Source organism: Drosophila takahashii, chromosome 3R (assembly GCF_030179915.1).
Source record: "Drosophila takahashii strain IR98-3 E-12201 chromosome 3R, DtakHiC1v2, whole genome shotgun sequence".
Taxonomy (NCBI): domain Eukaryota; kingdom Metazoa; phylum Arthropoda; class Insecta; order Diptera; family Drosophilidae; genus Drosophila; species Drosophila takahashii.
In genome coordinates, this window is record NC_091681.1 from 19758674 (window position 1) to 19785293 (window position 26620).

At 39.5% G+C, this 26620-nt stretch overlaps 1 protein-coding gene across 8 annotated transcripts in view; it reads left to right on the forward strand.

Annotated features, from left to right (window-relative positions):
• LOC108064435 (Shal K[+] channel interacting protein) overlaps positions 1–26620 on the forward strand; it is a 166997-nt gene that overhangs the window by 4839 nt on the left and 135538 nt on the right. For all 8 annotated transcript variants that reach the window (XM_044394310.2, XM_044394311.2, XM_044394312.2 and 5 more), the window contains exons 2-3: positions 4249–4298; positions 13598–13653. The gene's annotated coding sequence lies outside the window, so the exon portion shown is untranslated. The remainder of the gene's footprint in view (positions 1–4248; positions 4299–13597; positions 13654–26620) is intronic.

Genomic DNA, 26620 nt, shown 5'->3' on the forward strand with positions numbered 1-26620 from the left:
ACGATGCGGATGATGATGGGGATGATGCGGCGACCACGGTTTCGCTGATTTCGCTGCTGGGGTCTGCTGGTGCAGCTAAAATTGCAAGTCAAACTGTCGTCGCTCGGCGTTGTTTAGTTGTTTTACTCGTGGCATGGCGCTGCTCTTTCTTCCTCTCTCTCCACGCTTTGGTAATTGCAATTGCAATTTTCTCCAACTGCAAGTCCGACTCCTCCGACTCCCGCTCTTTCTGCTCCTGGGGGTTAGTAAATCTGCAAATTGCATTCGCCTAGCAAATTTAGTGGCAGCCGGAGTCAAGTCCATTGCTCTGAGTTATTTAATTTGGGTTATAAATAAATTTGTTTAAAGCAATAATTCGCCTTCCGCTGGGGGAAGGTAAAAAAAAAAATAAAAATAGGAAAGGTTCCGATGTAATGTTTGTTCAAGACCCATAAACTTTGATTTTACTACATTAATTTATGGCTAGAATATTTCCTTTAAGAAAAATTCCGATTGTTTTAAATTTTTAGTCAAATATATTGCCGTTTCAAACAGATGACATAGGGACATGTTCTTAAGCACTTTTAATTATAAAACGAGAAATTTTGTAAACCAGTACTGAAAGCGAACATAATTCTCGCATTTCTGCTTTACATCTTCGAAACATCACTTCTTGCTGTATTCAACAATATAACTCGGCAATAATCAGTTCTGAGTGCCACACTCACTAACGAATGGTACTAATTGAAATCATATTGCATCCACAGGGCGTCAGTGGGGTTTTTCCGGGGCGGGCGGGGGCAGAGGTGGGCTGTCAGAAGGCCAAACCAATTCCCGAGAAGAACAACATAATTCGAGGCCAGCAGGGATGAGGGACGAGCACTAGTACGATACTATACTACCATGTGATATGCAGCAGTGCAGCATCCGAGTCGGGAATCGAGAATCCAGCATCTAGACACGCAAGCAGCAGCAACGGCAACAGCATTTGCATTTGGCCCGGACAGCAATTACCGAAGCTGGCTCATGATGTTGGCCTCATGATTCTCTGCTGGCCTGAAGCCTTTGCCACCTGCTTGTCTGGGAAATCTCTGGGTGTCTTCTCCTTCCTGGGACCCATCATGTTTGCAGACGAGGTCACAATAATAGTACTAGATAAGCAGAATATTGTTTTTGGTTTGCTCAAGTAAACTGGAAATTCCTAAAGTATTTTTTTTGGAAAACATGAAAAAATAACAAAGAACCCAAATATATTTACATTATTACTGGATTGTACAAATAATGTGTGCAATTGAATCCCATTAATTATGACTATATTAGTTCTACATGCAACTATTAGTTATATCTTTTAAAATATTAAAGGCAATTATTATATTAGTTGCTTGGTGCTATTATTTTGCCCACAATTGTGGCTGCGTGTGTGTTCCCAGCAGCTTAACTGACGTGACTGTCAATAGAAGGAAAAATGAGGAGGGGCTGGTACTAGGGAGGTGGTTCTATATAGGGGGCATGCGGGAGCGGGAGCCCCCTTCGCGTTTTCATGTTTTTCAAGTTGTCTGCAAACGACACCCAGCGACGTCGCCTTTTGCACTGATTTTTGCCTTGGCGCTGTTCTGCAGGCTCATCAGAGGAAAACAACAACAAATCAACAGCGACGGTGGCATCAATGACAACCAAACAACAAGCAGCAAACAAAATCATGGATGAAAAATATTGTAGAGTTGTTCGACTTGGAGATACCGAGGATTCTCAGATAGATAATAATAAAAGATATATATTGAGTTTTAAGAAAAGATTATAGAATCTTTAAAATCCCAAGGTTTGATTTTTTTTTATTGAGTTCAAGGTTTTTTTATATTTGCTATAATCCTTCTTTAAAAAATCTCGGGATTGGGCGGATCCACCTGTTAACCAACAAAGCCATATACCTTGTGTATCTATTGCGATACAAGGACGACGACGGCATCGTTTTATGAAGGATAGACCTTGGGCTGCATCTTGCAACCCTTTAGGAATCCCTGCACCCATTCCAACCCATATATCCTGTGTACATAAGGATGGACCCGCATCATCTTATTTAAGAAGAGAGCTTTGCTGCATTTTTGCTTCTTCCTCAGCTGCTCTTGTTCCTCTTCCTGTTGTCGCTGTTGTTGTTGTCGTTGATGTTTTTGTTTATTTTGTGTTCCGAGTTGTTGTTGTTTTTGCCATTGCTTTAATTATTGTTCCGTTTCGTCTGGCATTTGACGCTGCACTTTTTCTTCATGTTTTTCTGTTGTTTTTTCATCAGGTTTTGTTTTGGTTCTTGTTTTTTTGTTTTTGTTTTTATTTTGTTTTATTGCAGTTCTTCTGCATTTCAGTGGCGTAGCACTGTGAAACGGGGGTTGAGAGGGGGTGAAAATAATACAATAGGCGCACCGAATCACTTAAATCATTCACAGCTTGGGGCGGATGTGTAATGGATACGGCTGATTGAAGAGGGAAATAATCATGTAGAGCGCAAGTGCATCAGTTTCGATAGGGTTTTGTTTTTATAATGGATATTTGATTGCACTTTAACACTACATTTGATTGGAATGTGCTAAAAAGTAATACTATTATTTTTTAAATATAAGTATTTAGTGAATTTACTTAATAAACAAAATATGATATTTTTTCGAGAGTTCCAAAAATAAATTCGAAACTGAGACAGTGTCTCTAAAACTTAAAAACCCTTCGAAGAGCTCAGGTACCTGTAACGAAGAACTCACCGAAAGAGGATTAGGCTGCACTCTGCTCAATTGGTTTCGCTCCACTCACTTGATAAGATCGTTGATCCATTAATTCGTTTCGGCGCTCTGTTATTTTTTGTGATCTCTTACCCAAATCCTCTTTTTTTCGACAGTGAATGATGCCAGTTGGTGATTCATTTTCAACTTTTGTGCGATTACTTCTGGCATTGTTTGGTCTGTGGGGGAAATTCTCGCATGTAATTATTTTAAAGCGTTTTCCATTTTGGTTTTTGTTTTTTCGCCATTAAATGTCTGTGGAAGTGCAATTGCAACGATGCTCTGCCGACTCTCTCCCGTGAACTTCTAAAATCCAAAGCGAAAACCAACCGCCCAAAAACATTTCACTTTTCTTTGTGCCAAAACGAGGAAAAACAAAAACACAAATAAAATGCAAAAGTTCGAAGCCCCCGGAACGCTTTTGCCGGTTACTTTAACTGCCATGGCAAAAGGAGCAGCAGCAGCAGCAGGAGCAGGAATAATACAAAATAAAAGCCGAGCGAAACGAAATAAACAAATCAGAATGGAAGAGGACGAACCACGAATGCAGCCAGGACCTCGAGTTTTCCAGGCTCCTCGGCGAACTGCAACGTCCCAGATACTTTTTCATTGCAACACAGGGAAAAATAATACTAACAATAAAAGCAAAAATATATATTTTCAAAATATTTAAGGGAAGACAATTTAATTTTCAATATTTTTAATATTTATAAATTTTACACTAAATAAAAATAAATGAATTTACCAATATTTAAACTAAGGAAATAGCTTTCCAAAAGTTCGTTTCACACAATAGGTAAATCTTTGAACTAAAAAAAATTATAGTATTATTAGTAAATAGAAAATACATTAAAAGGCATAATAAATATTTTTTTCTCTGTGCTGTTGTTAGCCATTTTTGTGTGACTTAAATTGCATTTTATTTCTGCAACGTTGCAAAACATTTATTTACTTTCATGGTTTGTTGAGTATTTGCCAAGCCACAAGGAACTACTGCAACGACGAGGCATGAAATTCGCCAAGGATAAGCACGATGATGACGATGCAATGGTGATGATGATGATGTGCCAGAGGATGACGATGTGGCAGCGGAGTTTCAAACAGGCGAGCGGAACTGTTGACTGCTTTTGAACTTGTGCGTCGTCGTCGTCCTCGGCAATTGCATCCTTAGACAATGACGCGTCCATAGAAGGCGGCAGCAGAATGAGTTGAATTCACAGAGTTGCAGACATTTTGACAAGCGACAGTCTTCTTATATTTTTTTTTAATATTTTTTTTTTTGGCGTTTTGGCAAAGGGTGTGCCCTTTAAGTAGCAAGCGGATTTCGTGAAAGGGCTTCAGATTATTATTATTATTTTTATTTTGTTTCACCCTTTATCAAAAGTATATCTTTTGAGCATACCAAATTTTTCAAATGCCCTTGACATTTTGTTTTGATTTAATTAATTTAAAACAAAAATATTCGTTTCAATTGCTAATCGGAACAATTTGTATTTTCTTTTAGATTTTGAAGACCAACATATTGATGATTTAATTTTTACAACCTGAAAAATTGTAAGTATTTATTTAAGAAAATAACTTAAATAATATCAAATTATTTTTAAAAAGTACAACAATTATTTTAAAATAGTATTTGACTAGAGTATTTATATCTTGGTGTAGCTAGTGAAAATATCTGAAAATTTCGGTGCCGGGCGGATTACGCAGATGAAGATTTTTCAACACGCCGCCGATTGAAATTGATGAGGCCTGCGCCCTGAAAGTTGCCTCTGCGGCCACAATTATGCGCTAATTAAATGCTACATAATTTTTTGAATGCCGAAGACAACTAAAACAAGAAAGGAAGCTAGCTTCGGCCAGCCGAAGCTTATATACCCTTGCAGATCATTCCTATTAATTAACAAATCGCAAAAATGTTCAATTTTCTAATATTTCTCATTAATTTTCCGATCGTTCCTATGGCAGCTATATGATATAGTCGTCCGATTTTGATCAAATTAAAATTGAAATTCGGAAATATTTAAAAAGAGTCATATCCTAGAGTAGAAGATAATACAATAAAAACCAAAGAAGCTAGAATTTATTTCCTATTACTTTTCCATTAATTTTCCGATCGTTCCTATGGCAGCTATATGATATAGTCGTCCGATTTTGATTAAATTAAAATTGAAATTCGGAGATATTTAAAAAGAGTCATATCCTAGAGTAGAAGATAATACAATAAAAACCAAAGAAGCTTGAATTTATTTCCTATTACTTTTCCATTAATTTTCCGATCGTTCCTATGGCAGCTATATGATATAGCAGTCCGATTTTTTAAAAAATGAATTCGAAATTCAGAAATATTTAAAAAATAACATCCCCAAAAGTAGAAGGTAATATTTCAAAAAACACCGAAGCTAGAATTTTTTAAAGTTTTTTTTTTCCGATTGTTCCTATGGGAGCTATAAGATATAGTTGTCCGATCCGGTCGGCTCCGACATATATACTACCTGCAATAGAAAGAAGACTTTTGCGAAAGTTTTGTCCCGATAGCTCAAAAACTGAGAGACTAGTTTGCGTAGAAACAGACAGACGGACAGACGGACAGACGGACAGACGGACAGACGGACGGACAGACGGACAGACGGACAGACGGACAGACGGACAGACGGACATGGCTAGATCGACTCGTCTTGTGATGCTGATCAAGAATATATATACTTTATGGGGTCGGAAACGTCTCCTTCACTGCGTTGCAAACTTCTGACTGAAATCATAATACCCTCTGCAAGGGTATAAAATGCATAACATATGTTGTGCAGCCCGAAAACGCTGGGATCTCTCGGTATCAGTCTCAGTCTGGGTTTCTCAAACCCGAAGTCGATGGAGAACCAGAACCGCTTTTGTGCCTCTGCCAGTCTGGGTGAATTGTGGCCTCATGCCTTGGGCTCGGGGCACAAGAAACAATTTTCAGGCACACACAAAGAAAAAGAAGCAGAAGCGGCAGCCATAACCATAACATGTTTTGTTATTAATTATAGTTTACGCAATGCAGGGGACAGGCCGAAGACAACAACAGTCACAGTCACTCAGGGATCGAGGCTGGCTGGCTGGCAGGAAGCTCGACTTGACCATGTGCTCCTCCTCCTCCTCCTCCTCTTCCTCCGGCTGCAGCAGATCCTCCTCTTCAACAACAAAAAAAAAAAAGAAGGAAAAGAGTTCACTTAATTTGACGCACAAATGTCAGTCACAAGATGTTGTTGAACCGCGTCAGTTGGTCGGTCTCGGGCTTGGGTTCGTTCGCCTTCTGCCTGGCTGACTGGCTGCCTGTCGTTACTTTAGTTGTGAAAATAACTCAATAACTAATCCTTTTTGATGGTAGCAAAGGGTTGTTTGCCCAGGGCATTCCGAAAAGTCAAGGCGAAGCATGTGGCAAGAGGCTTCACTCAGCCGCGGCGGACTTGACAATAAAAATTATCATAATTATATTTAAATTAATATGCAACAAGGCCCGAAATGGAAAAGGGAAAAAACTGAAACTAAAACCCAAGCCGGTAATTTCCGCGCGCCCGACAAATTACAGGAAATGCCAAACACCAAAGGGGTGCTGCTGCTGCTTCTAGCGGTCTGTTTGGTGTTAGTTCACAAACTGTTTATATTAATTAGGAGCCTCGAGTAGCTTCACACTCCGCGAAGAAGACCATAGAAGTCGCACCCACGCGGAGCCATATAAAAAACATTTATGACACAACCTTCACGGAAGGGGAACATATTTTTTATGACCGTCTCACTTGAATGATTTCGTTTTCACACCTTTCAATCAATGAAACACAAATTCAATGAATAGATCCGCCTAGAAAATAGAGTATGTCAAAACTTGAGAATAAAAATGGACTTATAAATCCAATAAATTTTCTCTCCCTGCAGCAGAAATGCTTCAAATGTTTCTGGTGTTTTGTTAAAATATTTCTGTAACTCAGTTTTCTCTATAATCCCTGCTCGAGCTCAATGTCATTATCGCTCCTCAAACTTCATCGAATGGCAGCCAAGAAGTTGCTAAGCCCACCGACAGACTGAAGAAGACTTTAAGCCCCACTCGACTCAGTTCCAGCCAATCAGACCAAATTAGATGGTGGGGCAAATTAATCCGAGAGCAAGACAAATAACCAAAACTCGTAACAAATGCGTGCGACATTAATTATGCAAACAGAAATAGAAACAAAGGAGAGACAAACAAAGCAGACGACTAAATCGCTCAGTTTGGTTTATCTAAATCATGAGCGGCATTTTAAAAATCATTAATCATCGACGCTGATGAGTCAGACGGAGCTTAGGCAAAGCAAATTCGAACCGAAATTCGAACAAACGAATCGAAATGAAATACAATTTAGCATAAGTTGTGCCTGGTTTCGAATTAAATAATTAAAATCACATTGCCCGCATGTAGAATTAACTTAATTATTTAATTTATGCCAACCGAGTTGTCATCAAAAATGCAATAAAAACCCGAAATCCGTAAACTACAAAACATTTGTCAAAGCCGCCCGCTCATCGGCCTGAAATTAAAAATTTGCATAAATTTGCAATTGAATTGCACAGAGCGTGGGAGTTGACAATATTAGTTTTTAATTGCCATATAAATTATAAATAAATTCACGCTTCTCTCGCGTAGGCATTTCAAACGCGAATAGTTTGAATAAATTATATTTCCACTGTCGGCAACTGAATTTAGGCTGAGTGACTGCCTGACTGACACTTGGTAAGAGAATTTCCCGAAAAATGCATGACAATGTAAATTAATTAAAATATTTATAAGCTTGTGCCAAAATCCGAGAGTATGTGGTTTAGCTAATTGATAATTAAATGTCGAATGCAGGTGAGGATAGGTAATTGCAAGAAAATTAAGGAAATACTCAGAGGTCTTTGACACTAGTGGATGTTTTTGACTCTTGATATTATCGATACGACCTTTGATTAGATAATATTTACTTAAGTTCTGTGTATGTTTCTGCCCATAAAGTCAATTATTAGTTCCCATCATTATTTCCCCCACTAATCTCTTCTAAATTTACCATTTAGCTCGGGGCTTCATTAGTTTAACCTCTGCATTTGTTTATTATTTATGACTTTCATTAGGCTTAACTGTTATCCTCCTTTTTCAACGTTTACAAGCATTTAACTACTAAATAAAAAACAACTAAAACAACAAATGAATTAAGCTTTGTTTACATTACGAATTTCATGTTAGATTTATTGGTTTTTTATACCCTTGCAGAGGGTATTATGATTTCAGTCAGAAGTTTGCAACGCAGTGAAGGAGACGTTTCCGACCCCATAAAGTATATATATTCTTGATCAGCATCACAAGACGAGTCGATCTAGCCATGTCCGTCTGTCCGTCTGTCCGTCTGTCCGTCTGTCCGTCCGTCTGTCCGTCTGTCCGTCTGTCCGTCTGTCCGTCTGTTTCTACGCAAACTAGTCTCTCAGTTTTTGAGCTATCAGGATGAAACTTTCCCAAAAGTCTTCTTTCTATTGCAGGTAGTATATATGTCGGAGCCGACCGGATCGGACAACTATATCTTATAGCTCCCATAAGAACAATCGGAAAAAAAAAACTTTAAAAAATTCTAGCTTCGGTGTTTTTTGAAATATTACCTTCTACTTTTGGGGATGTTATTTTTTAAATATATCTGAATTTCGAATTAATTATTTAAAAAATCGGACTACTATATCATATAGCTGCCATAGGAACGATCGGAAAATTAATGGAAAAGTAATAGGAAATAAATTCTAGCTTCTTTGGATTTTATTGTATTATCTTCTACTCTAGGATATGACACTTTTTAAATATTTCCGAATTTCAATTTTAATTTAATCAAAATCGGACGACTATATCATATAGCTGCCATAGGAACGATCGGAAAATTAATGGAAAAGTAATAGGAAATAAATTCTAGCTTCTTTGGTTCTTATGGTATTATCTTCTACTCTAGGATATGACTCTTTTTAAATATTTTCGAATTTCAATTTTATCAAAATCGGACGACTATATCATATAGCTGCCATAGGAACGATCGGAAAATTAATGAGAAATATTAGAAAATTGAACATTTTTGCGATTTGTTAATTAATAGGAATGATCTGCAAGGGTATATAAGCTTCGGCTGGCCGAAGCTAGCTCCCTTTCTTGTTTCATTATGTCATTGCTTCGGGGCTGGTCTATAATTTATTTAATGATGCTTTTAATGTGGCGCGATTGGAGTTTTTGTTTTAGTTGGTCGACAGTTATTTTTGTTGCCGCTCGCGCTGGCCGTAATAATGGTGTTTAGTGGGGCTTTGGGCTATTTGCATTACATTTTACCCACCATATGCATAATGAGTTTAATTGTCGGTCCGTTACTTAATTGAATACATTAATAACAAAAGAGCGCTGTGGACCTGTGGACCATGTGTGTGCTTATGTGGATTACAAGCCGAACGAACAACTCTTGACATTTAAGCCCCGTTTCGAAGTCAAATTAAAAGCAAATAAAAATCCAGAGACCAGGTTGTTAGCTTCACATACATGGCTAAGCTAGGAGTCAGCGATTTAGATAGCAATAAAATGCAGCTCACCTCACTGAACTGCACATGCCCCATTACCAATTCAGAAATCTTTAGGCCGCCGCTAGAGAGCTAGAGAGCAATGGGGAAGCATGTTGCAACAACCACGTCAACAACATTAGAGAAGTCACGAACTGCGGCAGGAACACGGTGCAGCAGCAACAGCAACAGCAACTGCAGCAAGAGCAGCAACAGCAATATCAAAGGCAACAGCAACATCGGCAGGAGCAGCAGCTAAATTGTAAACATAAACAAAACATTTATGACTATTTACAGTTGAGCCCAAGACTTGAACTCCAACTGCCGGGGTTTTTTTTTCAGGGTGGGGGACCTTGTACGTGAGCAATATCTCCTCGTGTTGCTATTGCTGCCGTAGATGTTGCTGATGAAGTTCAATGAGTTTTCGGGTGTGAAAGGGTCAATTGTGTAAATAATAACGAAAAACTGTGAACAGCAAACACAGCTACAACAGCAGCAGCAACTAGGCAACCGAAATCGAAAATGGAAAATAGAGAGAGGGAAAAATGCAAGGGACCCAGGGTCGAAAAAACTCATAAAAATATCACACGCATATAGGAAAAGCATTTGCGATAAGCATTGCACTATGCAAACAACCAGAGACAAACATAAACAGACACCGAGCACACACAAGCGGAGCACCTAGAATTCAGGTACAGTGGGTACTGGGTTAAGTGGATTTAAGATTAGGAAATAATTGTCTTCCCAAAGATTAAAATAACTACAAAATTAAATACCAAATACTAATTGACATATTTTTATAGAACAATAATAATATTAAAAAGTGGAACACTCCAAATTTAAATGATAAATTAAACTATTAAATATTTAACAAAATATTTTAGTATAAGAACTGTGTTATTAAATTTAAAAAATATACATTTTTATAAAGATTTTTAAAGTACACGTCTTATAGCATATTAAATTAACTTCGAATATAAACACAGGAATAAAGAAACATTTATTTTCGAATTCCCAAACAAGCAATAAGCATTAATGTTTCATTCTTGAATAACACATTGGTGATATAATTACCCATTTCTAACCACTTAGCAAGCGATCACTGTTCACAATAAAGTTCAATTGCTATCAAAATTGGGAGTGGGGAGAACCGATATCAAGAGAGATGGGGGACATGGGGTTTTTATATTGGGCCAGACAGACTGCCGCTTTTTTATGATGCAATTAAATATTGTGTTTAATGCATTTGTAAATAATAATAAATAAAAAACATTTACTACAGCAATCACGATAATGCAGCCAGCCAGGGGCAATGGTAATAGTGTGGGGAGGTAGCGATAGCGATAACGCGATAATGAAGTTGAAGTTTCGAATGCCTCTCACATGGCCGCTTGCTTTATTTGCCTACAGGAAATAAAATTGCCATAAAAAACCTCTCTTCTGTCTCTGTCCAAGCGTGTCTCATAAATGCATATAAATTATGACAGTAAATACGAGTGGAGGAGCGTTAACTGAAGCTCATCTAACCTAAGCCCGGCCTTTTAGTCCAGCTGGCTGAGCATTTGACAGGGCAATTCGGTTTTATTGCAGCCGTCAATTGTCATTATAATCGGGCATTTAATGGCAACTTCAGTTCTGGCCCACATGTTTGCTCTTCGCTTTTTTCTCGATTTTTCCCAGATCAGAGAAAAAAGCTTCTGCTAATTGATTTTGAAGTGTGGGCTTCCATTTGACATGCATAATCTGCATTTAAGTGTCTTGAGCGCCAGCGTTGACAATTGACATGGGATTAGTTTCGGGGCGAACAATAAAAAATATAACGAATCTATTGAGCTCCTGTGAAATGCATGTTGTATCAATTTTGAGCTGGGAATTATGATTTTATATTGTTTTGGAATGCCATGTCAAGGGATTTAGTTTGCTTTTGCTCTGCTTTAATTTAGTTGGAGAAATTTCACAATAATCTGCATGCAAATTTGGTTGTGCAGGCGTCTTTGAAATGAAGTTAGATTGGCTTAGTTTAATTAAGGTAAAATATCTAGATTAAAGCTTAAAAGGGAAAACAAAAATAGTAATTTTAAAGTTTAATTTAATTTTTTTTATTGAAAGAGTTCTCGTTCTTGTATAAATTCACCAAAGGTTTCCGCACTTAAGAGGTATTTACATCTTTGACTGCCTTCAAGGGTTCCTGCGTTAGTCCTTTATCCTGCAGCGCAATCAATGCAGTTTCCCCTTGCGTTTTTTTATTGCATATTTGAAGTGTGTGCGTGGCAGTATGCAAATGCAGCAGAAGGATCAACAATAGAGCTGTCAAAGATGCAAATGTCGAGTGTGTGCGTTTTTCCCTCCGTTTTTTTAGTAGGGTTCTCAATCGATTCGCATCCGCAGGCTACTTTGGGACTCTTTGTTTTGGCTAGCAGAACAAAAAAGCCCCTCAGCATGCGTGTGAGCCTTGGGTTAATTGAACCCCTCGCCGAGTGGGCTCAATGTCACATAATACTCAATCAAATTAGGGCTCAAGTTGACTCAAGTAATTAAATCTAAAACCAACAATTGCCGCACTCGAAACCCAAGAAGAGGCACGCACACACACTTTGGGGTAAACTAGCCGTAAATAGCAACAATTTTCATATTAATTTTCATAATTTTCCAATGTTGACAGCAGAGCAAACACAAATACACGCTGGCAAACAAAGGGCAAGGAAAGGAACGGAAAGGAAAGGAGCAGGAAAAAAGTGTAAGGGATACTTGGCAGGACAATGGGGGGTAAAACACCGAACCTTGGTCACTTGTTGGTCAACGGCAACCTGCTGCGAGAATGTGAGAGTGTGTGTGTGTGGCCCAGTACATCTATGCGGCGACAATTTGCCTAATAACACTGGGCCAAAAAAAGGGGGCGAGGCAAAGTGTTTGCCTTGCTTCTCAAACCCCTGTCCTTCCCCCTGCCTTGCGGTTAGTTTGAACTGTTGACTTTGCGGTGAGCACTTTAAATTGATTAAGTTGAATTTGTCTAGCGGCGCCACCGCCTTGCGGTCTTAACCAACCCACCTGCGCCCCCATCTATCCATTCATCCATCCATCCATCCGTCCGTCTGTCCTACTAGGCGGGTACTTAATGCCACACAAACTGCAGCTGCTCTTTGATTAATTCATGTGTGGAGTGCGGAATAGAGGAAAAGAGTCTGCTCTGCTGCGACTCCGCAACAACTCGTGAGACATTAAAACACTTGAATGCCAAAAAACTTTGCAGCAATTTGTGTCGACTTGGCCAGAAGGAGTTTTCAGCCAGGGTTCGAGTTCGCGCTCGACTTTTGCTGAAGCCTCAAACTCTGACTTTGCACGGAGAGAAAATTAGTTTAAAAGAAATCATTATTTTTTAAGTTTTTTTTAATCTTTAAATGCCCTATTCCAAACAATAAGAAAAAAAAATTTTTTGTATGAGATATTCTAGATATTAAGTTAAATCCTTAACAGTTTATAATTATCTCCTCGCTAACGAAACAAAATGCATTGTATTTATTTTTCCTGTGCATCCTGTCACTTTGGCTGGCAAAAAACTTTCCAAGTCAAGCGTTGAAATTAAACTTTAGAGCGAAATTGTGAGTGGCCCAGACAACAACTAAAGTTACAAGTCACACAACAAAGGCAGTCAAGTGAGCGGACAAGAGGATCGAGAAAAAGGGGACTGACGATGAGTTGAGAATGTCATCCCAGCCGAAAATTAATTTTCCAACGCCCAGAAAGAACACCTCATCATCAACTTTGTCATTTTTGCGTATTTTGCTCCACTTAAAGTTTTTGCACCTTTAAGAGATGCTCCACCTTGTCGAGCAATTTTTGTGCAACGTCATTTCATGCTTGAACACGATGAACTGACCAGAAGTTGTAAACTGTGTGTTGCGACGACGAAGAAGATGGCCTGAAATGAAACTTTGGCTGGCCAAACAACTAACCACAAGATTCCTTTGCTCGACAGTCTGCCAAGTTCTCCCCCCTACCTTCCATTACTTTACACCTCCCGATTTCGTAGCTCCACTTCCCTGGCAATCATATCAAAGTGTCAATGTACATGGTCAGGCTGCCTTGGACTTGCACTTTGCATTTGGTCAGCACGAAAACAAACTCAAACACGAGAGAAAAAGGTGGTCAAAAAGATGCAGAGTGTGTGATACTCTAGGAAATGAGGATGTTATGTTGATATTAAATGTTGGGATTTACTATTTACTTAGATCTAACAAACCCTAACTATATTTTATATTTTAACCCCTATATTTCTCTTTTCGCTTCAGTTGTATAAATACCGCACACTGGGGCTCAAAATGACATGCTGTTAATAACAATCAAGGTGAGTAAAATAAAAATATTCCTAGAAATTAAATTAAACTTAAAAGCTTTGCTTTAATGAATTCTCCTTGGCAATATAGGTTGCCATTTCTTTGCTTTATTCCTAATTCAATTTACCATTTTGCTGGTTCTTTTCTTAAGCGCTGTAATTAATGTCTTGTGGCCTCGACGTCAAGTGTTCACTGTACCGGGGGAGAGTACTTCTTTCAGCCGCTGTAGTTGCCTTTTGCTGAAGAGCCCACCATGTCTGGCATGGGCCTACAATCGACGACGCCTCCACGCACTCCAGTTGTGTCCCCTCCCGCCCACTATCCCTGCCCAGGGGCAACCCCCTCCTTCTGCCGACGCCCCTGTGTCACCCTCTGTCTCTGTCTTGTCCTGATTCCCGCGCCCCAGCTACAATTGCAATTTGTGCACTTTACGCTGCCAGTTTGAAAATTGTGCACACATTCATGGGGCGAAGTGGGAGGGGAAAGTAGTGGGCGGGGGGGTGTGGTGGGGGGAGTGGGGGAGGAGGTGCAAGTCTCGGGCTGAGTGAAATTTTTGTATCTTGGCGAGTTTGCGCGGAAAATGTTCCGAGCTGTCGTTGCACTTGAAAAATATTACGAACAATAAGTGTAATTAATTTGGAAAATTAAAAAAATATTTTTTAATAAGACGAGTATATTGTTTTATGAAATAATCAATTCTTTTAAAATTATTTAACTCTGAAAGGAATTTAAGTTAAAGTTCTTTAAAAACTTAACATTTTTTAACACATGCTCTATTTTTTTTAATTTTTAAAAATAGCTTTTAAAAGTGGAAAAAAATAAATTTAAATATTTATTTTTTCTTAATTTTTGTACAATTTAATTTTCCTCTCTGCACTCCCGACCATATCTGCTAGTCATTGTCTACGTTGTCGTTTGAGATGCGAGCGTGCAGCTTTAGCTGCATGCCACATAGTTGCTTCTCACTTGAAAAAGTTGCTCATTTTTACACACTTTATTTTTGGTGCACTCCGGGCTTCAGTTCAGTTCAGTTCAGTTCGGAGTTTGGGTTTTTGGCTTCGTTCGTTCGCTGCCATGTTGTACTGGGTTCCCTTGTTGCACTTACAACTTGGAACATTGTTTCAGCACTTAAGCGACACACACAAACTGAGGCAAAGTAAGCGACCGGCGGCCAGGTGAAAGAGGGGCCAGAGGTGGAGGTGGAACTGATTGAGGGGGATCGGGATCCAAAAAAGTAGAGGGTAGGAGGGGGAGATGAGCAGGGCAACGGCATTCACTTTGCCCCCCACAGAGATGTGTGCGCTCAAATGTTTAAACATTGTGGCAGCCGCAGGAAAAAGTGGGAGGGGTTTTCCACAAAAGCAATCCCAAAAACTGAACCCAAACTGAACCAATCCACACAGATTCAAACAAACACACACACACAGATAGTGATGCTGCAGCCTTTTGTTTGAAGTTTGTCTTCGAATGGAAAACTTTTGTGAAAATTAATTACGAATTCGTGAGGTCAATCGTTTTTCGGTGATAATCGAGTGGGTGCCAAGCTCAGGAGGGAGTTTTCATGGGTATGGGGAGGTACAGGTTGTTTAAAAGCGCTTTACAGCAGGGGGCGGCTGTCCCCCGGCCCTTTTCGCCCCCTTCCCCGCCTCCTTTTTTGGATGGCATGCTGAGTGTGTGAGAGTTCCAGTGCATTTTTGGTATTCTCACTTCCTTCTTGGGTTTTCCAAAGCAGAGTGCCTCATCATCGGCAGCTAAGTCCCATATGGGTTTTTTTTCTTATAGAGGAATGATCTTCATACTGGAACATATCAAATGCTTACCAAAATAAAATGATACAGCTACATTTATTTTTATTTACATTTACATATTTAATTTTATTTAAATAATATAATATTTACATAATATTTTTCTTACCAATTCTTAAAGTTAAAACTATCGCCATATTTTACACCAAAAGCAGACAACAGTTTTAAAGTTCCTCCCTTCATTGTTCTTTGGCAGTTTGTTTTTTGCTGTTTGCTTATAATTTGGTAATTTGCAGTTTTGTCGTCGTCAACATGGTCGTGCCAAAGATTTTATAATTTTGTTCACATTTTCGGAAGTGGCTCCCACTGATGTTGCTGCGATGTTGCTGCTGTGCTGCAATTTCAGTTGCTGCTGCTGCTGTTGCATTTTGCATAATTTTCCATTTGGCTGTGGCTTGGGCTTGTTGCGTGTCTGCCCCGGCAAGTCGTGAGGCGTAATTAAAGAGTTTATTTTATGATTTGCGGTTCGTTGATGCTGCTGGTTGCTGCTGCTGCTGGTTGCTTCTTTTGCTCCTTGGTGGCTGTTCGGATGCTTGGATGCCTGGATGCCTGGGTGGCCCCAAAGTCGAAGTTGATTTTCCAGATGAGCGTCTTTTTTCCCAAAGGTGCCTCGCAGCTAGTCGGGCATGGATGGCATGCAGCTTTCGAAGGTTCGAAGGAGAGCCTTAGCCAACCAGCCAGCCAGCCAGCCAGCCAGATATTCTGCCAGCCTTTGACGTTGTCATCGCACTTGTCAGCGGCACGACATTGTCCCCGCAAATCCCCGACCCAAAACGTTTTCTCGTGTCCTTTGCCAGAGCCTCGAGCCATTCGATGATTCTGCGTCGTCGTCTTGTTTGCTTTGGCATATTGGGGAGACATCCTCGACAGGCACTAATTTTAACTAAATAACTTTGATGAGTTGGCTTTCGGGCCGCAAGGCTTAAACCTCTGCCGAGAACCTTTGCTCCCTGAGCTTAACCTTTGTTTAACCTTTCTTAAGCTGCAGTTTTTTTTTGTCCTTTCGTTTTGCTACCAACATATTTGTTTAGGTGCTCTCTCGATATGATGGGATGATGTCCTTTGGAAAGGATTGTATTTGTATATTTAATATATTCAACGCACATATGGCTACTGACTGGAAACCGAAAAACCCTTGCCTAAATGCTTTAATTAAATGAAATCTCATGGTTTTCGGATGGATCAAGGGGATGGGATTTTGGATGTGGAAAGGGGAAAGGGAGAATACAGGACATTGGCCAGTGGTCCTGTAACACGTTTCACAGTTGCACGCACAACTATGCGAGATGCTGGTCCTCTGGCGGGGCAACAACCATGGATCCGAGGGTTGTCAGAGGTCTGGCATTCAAAAATTGAAAAACCAAAATTTAAGCTGGGCCAGCTTTTTGAATTTATGACCAAATGGCACACACTCACATGGAATACGCATGGGAATGCATGTAAAAACTATAAAGGATCAGCCAATGTGCTCATATAGAGCTGAGTTTGGGGGGTAGTTTTTCCTGCCACTTTTGGGGTGGCGATTGCGTAACACCACGTAATAGCATGAGCAGCGGACATATATTATATGTGTGGCGGGACAGAAGGGAGCACATATCTCCATGTAGGAATGGAAAATAAATTTGATTAAAAGTTGATAAATTACCTCTAATACATTACAGTTGGCACAAAGTCGGAATTTGTCAGGATATACAGAGTAGCTAAATTTATAGAATTAAACAGGACTTTAAGTGATTCCATTAGGTAGCAGAGTAATAATTACCAAGTATTTACGATTGAATAGCCGAACGAAAGCACAATCCATTCAAAGAATGAAAACAAACCTGTTCATTTCCAGGGGATTCAGAAGGATAATTTTCCTAACCACTTTCAAATTACTTTGCAGCTTCCTCCCACTGCAAATCCTCTTCGATTGCAGCATTTTCGATGCCCAGTTACCTAAGCAGGTATTTCCCATTGGCTCAATGAAGATACATACATGCCTTTCGAACGGACATTCTCTCTCTCCTTTAATCCCAAAACCAAAATCGGTTGCAGGAGGGACAGGACATGTCTCCTATCTCCCCATCTCCTGGCATAATGTGACACGTTTCGGGGTAGTTTTCTAATCCCAAAACGAAGCAAAGGCCAGGCCAGAACGGTCCAAGTCTAGAAGGGAATGTGCCACAACCTGACACTCTGGTGTCGGAGTTGTGAAATCAGGCAGCAAAAATTGCTGGGCTTACCTGAGCAGCAGCAGCAGTAGAATCATCTCATCATATACCTGGGATATGGCCCAAGTAGCAGCTGTAAGATGGACACACAAAAAGACAATTATTCATGTATGCATTGGACTATAATGCTCTGTGCTCTGTTCTTTGCTCGGCTCGGCTTGAAACTCACCTGAATGGCTTGAATGGCCATGCAGCATTTCACTTTGCATTATGTAAAACATTTTCACAGGCGACAAACATTTGCATGATTAACCATAATTGAAAATCCGAAAGAGAGACAGCGGTGGCGGTGGCAACAACTGCCTTCCTGGATCGTAAGTCCAATCAGTAGCGCTCCATTCAACTCAATTTATCTACGCATGCCAGGCAGCCAACCTTCGGATTTCAGATTTCAGTTTTCTGTTTTCGGATTTCTCAGCTCCCCTGTCAGTGAGTCATTTCAGCTCGGTTTAGTTCGGCTAACTTGAGTGGAGCCGCCTACGGTTGGGTGGAGATTTGCTTTTCCGACTTTCAGTGCTCTTTTCCCCATCAGTAGAGTAGACTACACCACGCCCTTTTGGCCGCCTTGGAATGCGATGATGCTGGACTTGTTCTGGGCTCCTATAAGATTGGCTTTCAAAGTTACAGCTAAAATGAGGCTTAAACATTGTTAGAAAGTTGGGAGCCCTATTATCAAGTAATAATTATAGCCTATGGTTAAAAGAAACTCGTTCATGATAAAGTCATTTTATAAATTTTTCAATAAATTTTGGTTATTAATAAAAATGGCTACCCATTTAATAGAAAATCCATTGTTATAAAACCATTTCCATTAATTGGCTTTAGTAGGTCAATTGGTAAATATTTTATTTCGAAATAAGAGTAACAATTATGTGAAAATTATTGATGTGAAATGTTGGGAGAAACCAGTTTAAAATGGAATTCCTGCTTTTGTTAGAACGACTGCTCTTCCGACCTGCGCTGCCCTGTAACTGTAATTTAAAACTCATTCATAATTGAATCTCGGTATGTTGTGCAGAGGAAAATGCTTCCTGTTCATTAATGTTGCAGAGGCAAGAAGGAACTCTCGAACCGGAGTAATATCGAGGCAAAGGTAATCAGTCAAGTGCAACTTTTCTTCCAGGTCTTGGCTCATTTTTACCCCGAATGCCAGTGGCTTTTGTTCTTTGGGGCTAATGGGTGGCTTCCTGTTTAGCTGGGGGTTTTGTTGCTTTAATTAGTTGATCGCACGTGATAGGGCCCAGTAGTAGTACCCCTCTTTTACCTGCCGTCTATCTGCACTCGCTTTTGTTGTTATATTAGCACTTGTCCAGCTTTAAATTGCTTGTAAAGATTATCTATGGAAAACTCACACTCAATTTGCGCTCCAACTTCGGCGTGCATATATGAGGCATAATCTGTGCAAAATCTTAAGTAGCTTACAATGAGGGGCGTTGGTTGTGGCCTGGCCCGAAGACAATGCAGATAGGATGGTGGGTTTGGGTTTGGGCTCTACACCATTACTACCATTACCACCATCGTACGTACACTTGCGATGGTCACCAGACATTCTCTATCCTTGTAAGCCAAAGGATACATAAATTGCAGATGTGCGGAGCCCAAGGAGCGGACAGAAATTGCTTGGCAAATGCACAGCTGTTGCCAACAAATCTACAAGCAATTCGAGTTTCAACTGAAATAACAATAATACCCACACACACATTGGGGCAACAACAGTTGTTGCTTCCGCTTCATGTCCTTGTCGCTCCTCCTCGTTGTAGTTGTTCTTGTTGCTGTTGCTGTTCTAGTTATCCTTGTTTTTGTGGTTGTTGCTGCCGGCCGGCCAGTTGTCCTTCCTTCGTTTGTTTGTAATTTGATGCGCGCTTTTAGTTAATTGTGGCATCAGGACATGAACATTTCGGGCTATGCGCAATAACTAAGCCTCTTTCGCCTACAGTACGTACTGAAAGTATATATTATTTTAAGATAAAATTATATTGTTATTAAACTTAAAAATACTATTTAAGTAATTTAAAGTTTAAAAAAATTTATTCTATATAATAAAAACAACAATAATAAATCATATAAAAAAGTATCCAGATCATTTACAACATTTTTGATAAATATACTTGAGGAAAACAAAGTTCCTTTACAAAAAAGTAATTTAAATATATTAAAATTAAATGAATTCAATAAGTATTGCTAGAACTAATAAATACTTATGAATATAGAAAAAAAATCCATACATTTTTGTAACGCACTGTACTTGCTTGTGTGTAGCTTGTGTGAATTGCCGGCCAAGTGACATTTTGTCGCAGTTGTTGCTGCCAAAATGGGTTGGCCACTCGTATTTCTCGGTTTTTGATCGCTTTGTTAGGGCAAGCCAAGTCGAATCGGGGTTGGGGAATATTGGGTTTTAAATTTGCACTGCACTTGTCACTCCTTCCCCAGCCTGGCATATTTTAGTTAATTAATTTTGTGGTCAAGTGCATGCAAATCGTCTGATATAGATATATCTATGTATATAAATGTATATATCCCACAAATATACGCCTGACTTTGATTGGCAAGTGATTTTGAGCTGTCTGGGCGGTTTTTGTAGCCTTCTCCGGTGGCAGGAATGCAATAGTCCCTCCTTGATTTAATTGCATTTGCCGAATGCTGAAAAGGTGAAAGGAAGCCTATTAGGCTCTCCTGATGATGGAATGTTTTTGTGTGAATTTATGTGAATTTAAAACCGAAGCATTCGGCATTATTGCTCACAAATTCACACACAACCAATCGAATATAATTGGAAATTGCGGTTGTCCTTTCATGTCAGATGAGATGCCAAGTTGCTGCTGCTTTCTCAATGACAGAAAATAATTCATCTTTTGGTTATTATCAATTATCCAACACAGATGGCCACTTTGAAATCGATGAGGTAAAATAATTGATGCAATTTCGCAACTAGCAATGACATAAAATTGGGAATATCTAGAAATTAAATTATGGGAAATATAATTTATTATTTTTTCTTTGTTTGTCTTCTATAAAATAATAAGAATTTGTAATTAATAAACCAATTATTTGAATTGATAATTCCTCATTAATCGCCATTAATTTTGCAACATATACATTTCACTTAACAATTTTTCCCTGTACAGTCTACAATCCTGGTATTAATGCTGCAAAAACTTTGAATCTGAATGTTACCTGATTAATTAATGAATATTGCCTTACTTCCGCTAAAAGCCCAAATGGCCTTGCCCAAATCAGGCCAAAATGTTGAAACCACTTCAATTTACCCCGATTTCTCATGCTCTCACCACCGCTTTTAACCCGTACTCATTACTTATTGAAGCACTCTGCAAAAGTTACAAATTTACAATATTTTTCGTCGTAATTATGCTTGGCATATGCGCGCATTTCAACAAGTTTGGGCAATTCAACAACCCCTGAAATCCGAAATTGGGGTTAAAAAATGTATCGAAATACGAGTTTCCATCACTCTCGAAACAGTTTTTCATATGCAAAACGAATGGAGTGGTGGAGTTGGAAATGTTGAGGAGAGGCCAAACCCACTTGACCAGTTGGACATCGTCCAGGAGGAGGCACATTAGTCATCCTTGGCTAAACGCTATTTGAGTTTCGCATTTCAGACTTTTATGCTGGATGCTGGTGCCTTTCTTTTATTGGGTTTCTCGAGTAGGACGCAATGGGTTGGGGTCGGGGGTTCTAATTGGGTCCACTGATTAGCGTTTTGCATGCGAAATGCATAAATCACTTTGGAGGCGCGGAGAAAACGAGTGGAAAAAAGAGGGATATTCCATTCCGACGGCTGCAATTGCCATTTGGTCTGCGGCGACTTCGTTGACATTTTTATTGCCTGAGAAAATAGAATTTTTTCTTTATTTGCTCCTCGCTCTGGTTGCATTTTATTTTTTTTTTCTCCGCACGCTAAAAACAAGATTTAGCTGCATAAATTTCGTTTTTATCGCAACTAAATGGCCGCAAATGCTCAGCGGTTGATATGCTGAGCTAAATAAAATATATTGTCAATAAATAATACAACAAAATGAAGGGTGGGAGGCGAAACGACGAGGTCCTTGGCAGTGGGCGTTGATCTCAATGGCCAAGTCATAAAAACTGAATATGCAAGGCATGAATCATGTTCTATAATAAAATTAACTGATTGTTAAGGGCGAATAAAAAATTTAAATCTCCCGAGGAGCAACATTAAAAATCGGAAATGGTCGACAGGCCTCCATGATTTAAATATATAGTTTTAAAGGCTTAAAAGCCGTGATTTTATATTACAGATAAATAAGGTGAATGGGAGAACAGTAATGTTAAAATCGCTGTGTGTAGTTAAAGTGTGTTGGCAATTAAAAAATAATTAACATAGTTTTTTTTCTCTAATTACTCGTTATTCCCTCAATTACGTAGGCAATAATATAAATATTTAATGGCGGTCCGCCCTCAAGAACATCCCGGCTTTTCCTTCTCTATATCTTTTGGCTCCACTTTGACCCTCCTTCCTACAACGAATATGCAACATGAAGTCGTAACTTAATTTACTGCTGCAAGAGGAAACTACTGTGAACGGGAGAAGCTAGAGCCAAGGCTAAAAGTGTAATAAGGAAAAGTCTTTTACTAATTGAGGCCAAAGAAGCAGCAGCACAAATTATGAGCACGAAAAGAAAATAATAATTTTATTTTACAGCTTTTCTTTTTATTTTTTTCTACCACCAGCCAGCCGGCTGTGCTTTGTTTTTGCCGTTGCTATTTGCTCCTTAATAGCCGTCAAGATTCTCGGAAAGAAATAAAGCAAACGGCGCAAGGCACACAGAAGAAAAGGCAAAGACGAACCCTTTTCTCAGGCTCCCCAAATGTGCGCAAGCGTTGAGCTGTGAAAAGGCACAACAGCAACACCACAGCAGCAACAGCAGTACAGCAGCAACATTGCAACAGCAACAGCAACAAGAAGTGGCAGCAACAGCAACAGCGACGCGAGGCAGCCAAGTGAAGTGGCGTGTGGCGTCATCAGGTTGCAGATGCTGCTCCCTGGCTGCCTGAAAAAAATGCGTTCTACTTAATGTTGCATGCATTTATAGCAAATATTTCCCATGCCCCACGCCTTGGCCTGCCCACAATTGCTAATGATGCAGGAGCAGTGCGGCACAAGGAGCAATATAAGGAGTTACACCAAAAAAAATTAAAGAAAATTATTTAATTAGAAAAACCATCTAAACAAAAAGTTTCTTATAATAGGGCGATAGACTTATAGAATTGAAATGGTGTATCTATTTTAGAAATATACTCGATAGGAACTTTAAGTAATAGAATATTTCCAATAGAACTAGCAGGTCTTATATCTCTATAAGTTCTAGTAAGGGAAATTCGATGTATTGTATTTGTTTTTTGGAAACTATTTTCCACAAATACCATTTTTTTGGGTGTAACTTTCATCTTTTTGTAGCTCCCATTCCCAGCTGCTGTTGCCGCTGCCAGTGCAACTTAGTTGGCGCTCTTGTCATTAAGCTGCGCAACATTTACAGTTCTTGCCCGCTGGCTCCGCTGAGCTTGGCTTACTGCTTTTCGATTTAACTGCTGATAGCTTTTGAAGTTAGAGTAAGTTACGTAGTGCACTTGGCGCACACTTATCTATCATTATCATCAGTAACACACCAACACACACACAAAGGCATACATCGTGGCAACTTTTCTATTACGCTGCAAACTGCACTTATCGTCATCATCAGTAGCAGCAGCAGCAGCAGCAGAAGCATCGGCAACAGCAGGCGCAGCAGCAACATCTCCTGCACAGCAGCAACATCTCTACTCTCGGCGGCCTCAAGTGCAGCAAGACGATGATGACGATGCATCTGAGAAAGGAAGGAAGGCTGGGAAGGAAGCAGTGGGCCGGGTAGCGTCCACTCTAATCACTATATGCATCAGGCTTGATGGCATTAGTTGGACTGCTGGGAGCTGGAGCTGCCACCGCTGGATGGATGCCACTTGAGTTGTTGCCATCTCAGCTCTCAGTTCTCAGCTGACGACGATGACGATGAGTGCGGACTGTTTGGCAGCTGTTGGCAGTGCGTTTCGGTGATGTAAGGCCAGATTTGTTGGTTTCCAGATGGATGATCAACTGGGGAAAAAGAAAATTTATACAGTTATCTATTATACTTATTATTAGCATTTTGGTGAATTTTAAATGGAATATTAGGAACCTCAGAATTATTCCCAAATTTGATCTTCTGTTTTCAGTTTTATTGAGTTAAACTAAGTTAAATTCCCTGAACCCTTTTCTTTAAAATAATTCCTAGAAAGTATATCTATAATTTTTTGCAGCTCAACAAAACTGTTAATAAAGAAAGTTCCCCTTTATAGTCTTGTTTACTTAAAATTAGAGTAAGATATTTTTCCATCAAGCAACTTGGTTGCCGCAGTCTTCTTTAACGTTCGGAAAAAACTATATCTATCCATCTCGTTTGCCCTTTTTTTTCTCTTTCTCGATTCACGGCCTGCGGCCTAATTTTGTATAATTTTTTTTTGTATTATGAATTTGCTGGAAAATTGCAATTTTATGTGCAATTTCTTGTGGCCCTCCTCCTGCAACGCCCTGCTCCTTTGCTCAGCCCGCTGGCTTACATTTATTAGAATAATTTAATTGCTTATTAAATCATCTTTGCCTTCATGACTCTTTTTTTCTCTGTTCTTTTCTAGGTGAGTTTGTTGATCTACTGCGCGGGGCCTTTGGACTAATTAGTTTTGCTGTTGTTGCGGCTGCTGCTGCAACTGATATTGCTGCTGCTGCTGCAGTGGCCGGTGCAACTTTATTAACCGCTCGAGGTTTCAATCTGCGGCTGTCAAATTAAATGAAATTTACACTTTACCGTTAAATTGCCAGGTACGTTAGAAAATTGCCCAGCCAAGTCCATAAATTTTTACCGAGGCCCCCTTTTGTGTACATTTTAAAGTTGATGCGGGCCATCAAAAAATGCGGCTGCCTCCCCAGCATTTCTGTTTGCCCCACGGTGGCAGCATCCGATTTTGACACAATTTTGCAGTTGAGCGGCATAAAAAATAAATATAGTTATAGAGAGAACGAGAGAAGGGGTTGGATTGTTGGATGGATTCCCCCGGCTCTGTGCTCTACGCCCTATGTATTATGCATTTCGTTATCCATCCCTTCTGCCACTGAAATTCCAGCTGCATGCCTCAATGCACTTTGCACTGAAATAGAGAAATTCCACTATTTGGTTTCTATTGCTCTCGCTGTTTGTTACCCCTTTCATGCAACTGGTTTTTTGTATGCATCGAAAAGGAGAGGTACAAAAAAATAATGCTTACAGCAAATATAAACATGGAAAAAAGTTGAACAAACTTTGCTTGGTTTTCGTTTTTTATTCAGTTTTTTTTTTGCCCAGCCTTCAGGGCGGACGTTAGACTCCGTGAACAGAGAACAGAAATGAAGGAATACAACAAATAATGCATATAGAAAGCATAATATGCCGATGGAAGTCGCGTGGGATTAGTCGTTTTAGGGGATACACTTTCACTTCCAGGAACTCCCAATTGGAGGAAGTTGGCGGACTGAAAGTTTAATTTAGATTTTAGTGTTTGTCTTGGAGGGAATCGTAAAATTTATGAGCGTATATTAAAGGGCCTGGGGATTATGTATCGAATTCTTAAAGATACTAATGTGAATTAGCTTGAGATTATAGCTAATCATGTTTGAATACATATTGAAACTTAAAAGATAATCCACTTATACCAAAGAAATTTAGTTTTCCCAATATTAAAATTTATTAATTTTTTCACATTATTTTATTTGAATACCTTTAAGCCTAGTAATTCTTTATGCAACCTTTTTTATAAATTCAATACGCCTTTAAGAACTTAATGCTAGAAATGCTGGAAGAAAAAAAGAAAAATAGGAGAGCCATGAAATGGAAACTGCAGTCCAAATATGAATCAAGCCATGGCCCAGGCACGACCCAAAACCAAATGGGCCAGAAGACCAGAAACAGACCAAGAACAGAGGAGGCTTTATGGCCCAGTCTCCGCCCCTCTCCTCGCCATTCCCCATTTCCTGGGCTTTTGGCCAACTGGTCCAGAGATGTCTGTCGGCTGCGGCTGTTGCATTGTCTTGTGGCTTTGGCTGCAGTTGCACTTGGCGCTGCTTTTTGGGTTTTTATTTTTTTATTTTGTGTTTCGGTTATTCCTTTTTACTTTTGCCGGCTTGTGCCTTTGACCAATGGCCAGGGCGTGTTGTCTGTGTGTTCCCTATGTTCTGGCCATGTTTTGGTTTTGTTGAAAAACATTTCTACATACTGGCTGTATTGCATTGTTGTTGTACGATAGTTGCAACATGCTCTTTACACATGTCCAGCTGACCCAATTCCACGAATATTTAAATTTTCATAAAGCCCGAAAGAGGTTTATTACATTTCTTTTTGTTATGCTAAATTCATATTTGAATTTTGTTTGAGCTGGGTAAATTGTATTCCCGAAATGCCATGCGAGTATGAACCAATTAAGAGCTCGGAGAGCCTCCCTCAATCAAAAATGTTATTTGGCCGCAAAAGTCCTAAATCAACACAGGGCCATAATCCAAATACCCCTAAAAGGTCGTACAGCAAAGTGTTGACAACAACATCGAACGATGTTGGTTCAAACTAAAGTATTTGTGTAAATATTATTTGGTTCTGGAATTTGATTTCTCGGGCTAATGCTAATTTTCATTCTAGCAAAATCTGTAAATAAACAAAACCTAACAATGCCAATTGTTGTTTTCCCCCCAGTTTTTCCGGGAAAAATGCAGTGCCACATAAAATCAACCACCGAAATGAAATGGCTGGAAACATGTTTTCATTAGTCAAAATTATTACCACCCGAATGTGTGATTCGATTTTCCATATTGTTCCCGACACGCTCGCTGCTCTATTCCGCTATATCCATCTGTCCAGTCATCAATACTTGTCGCCCAAATC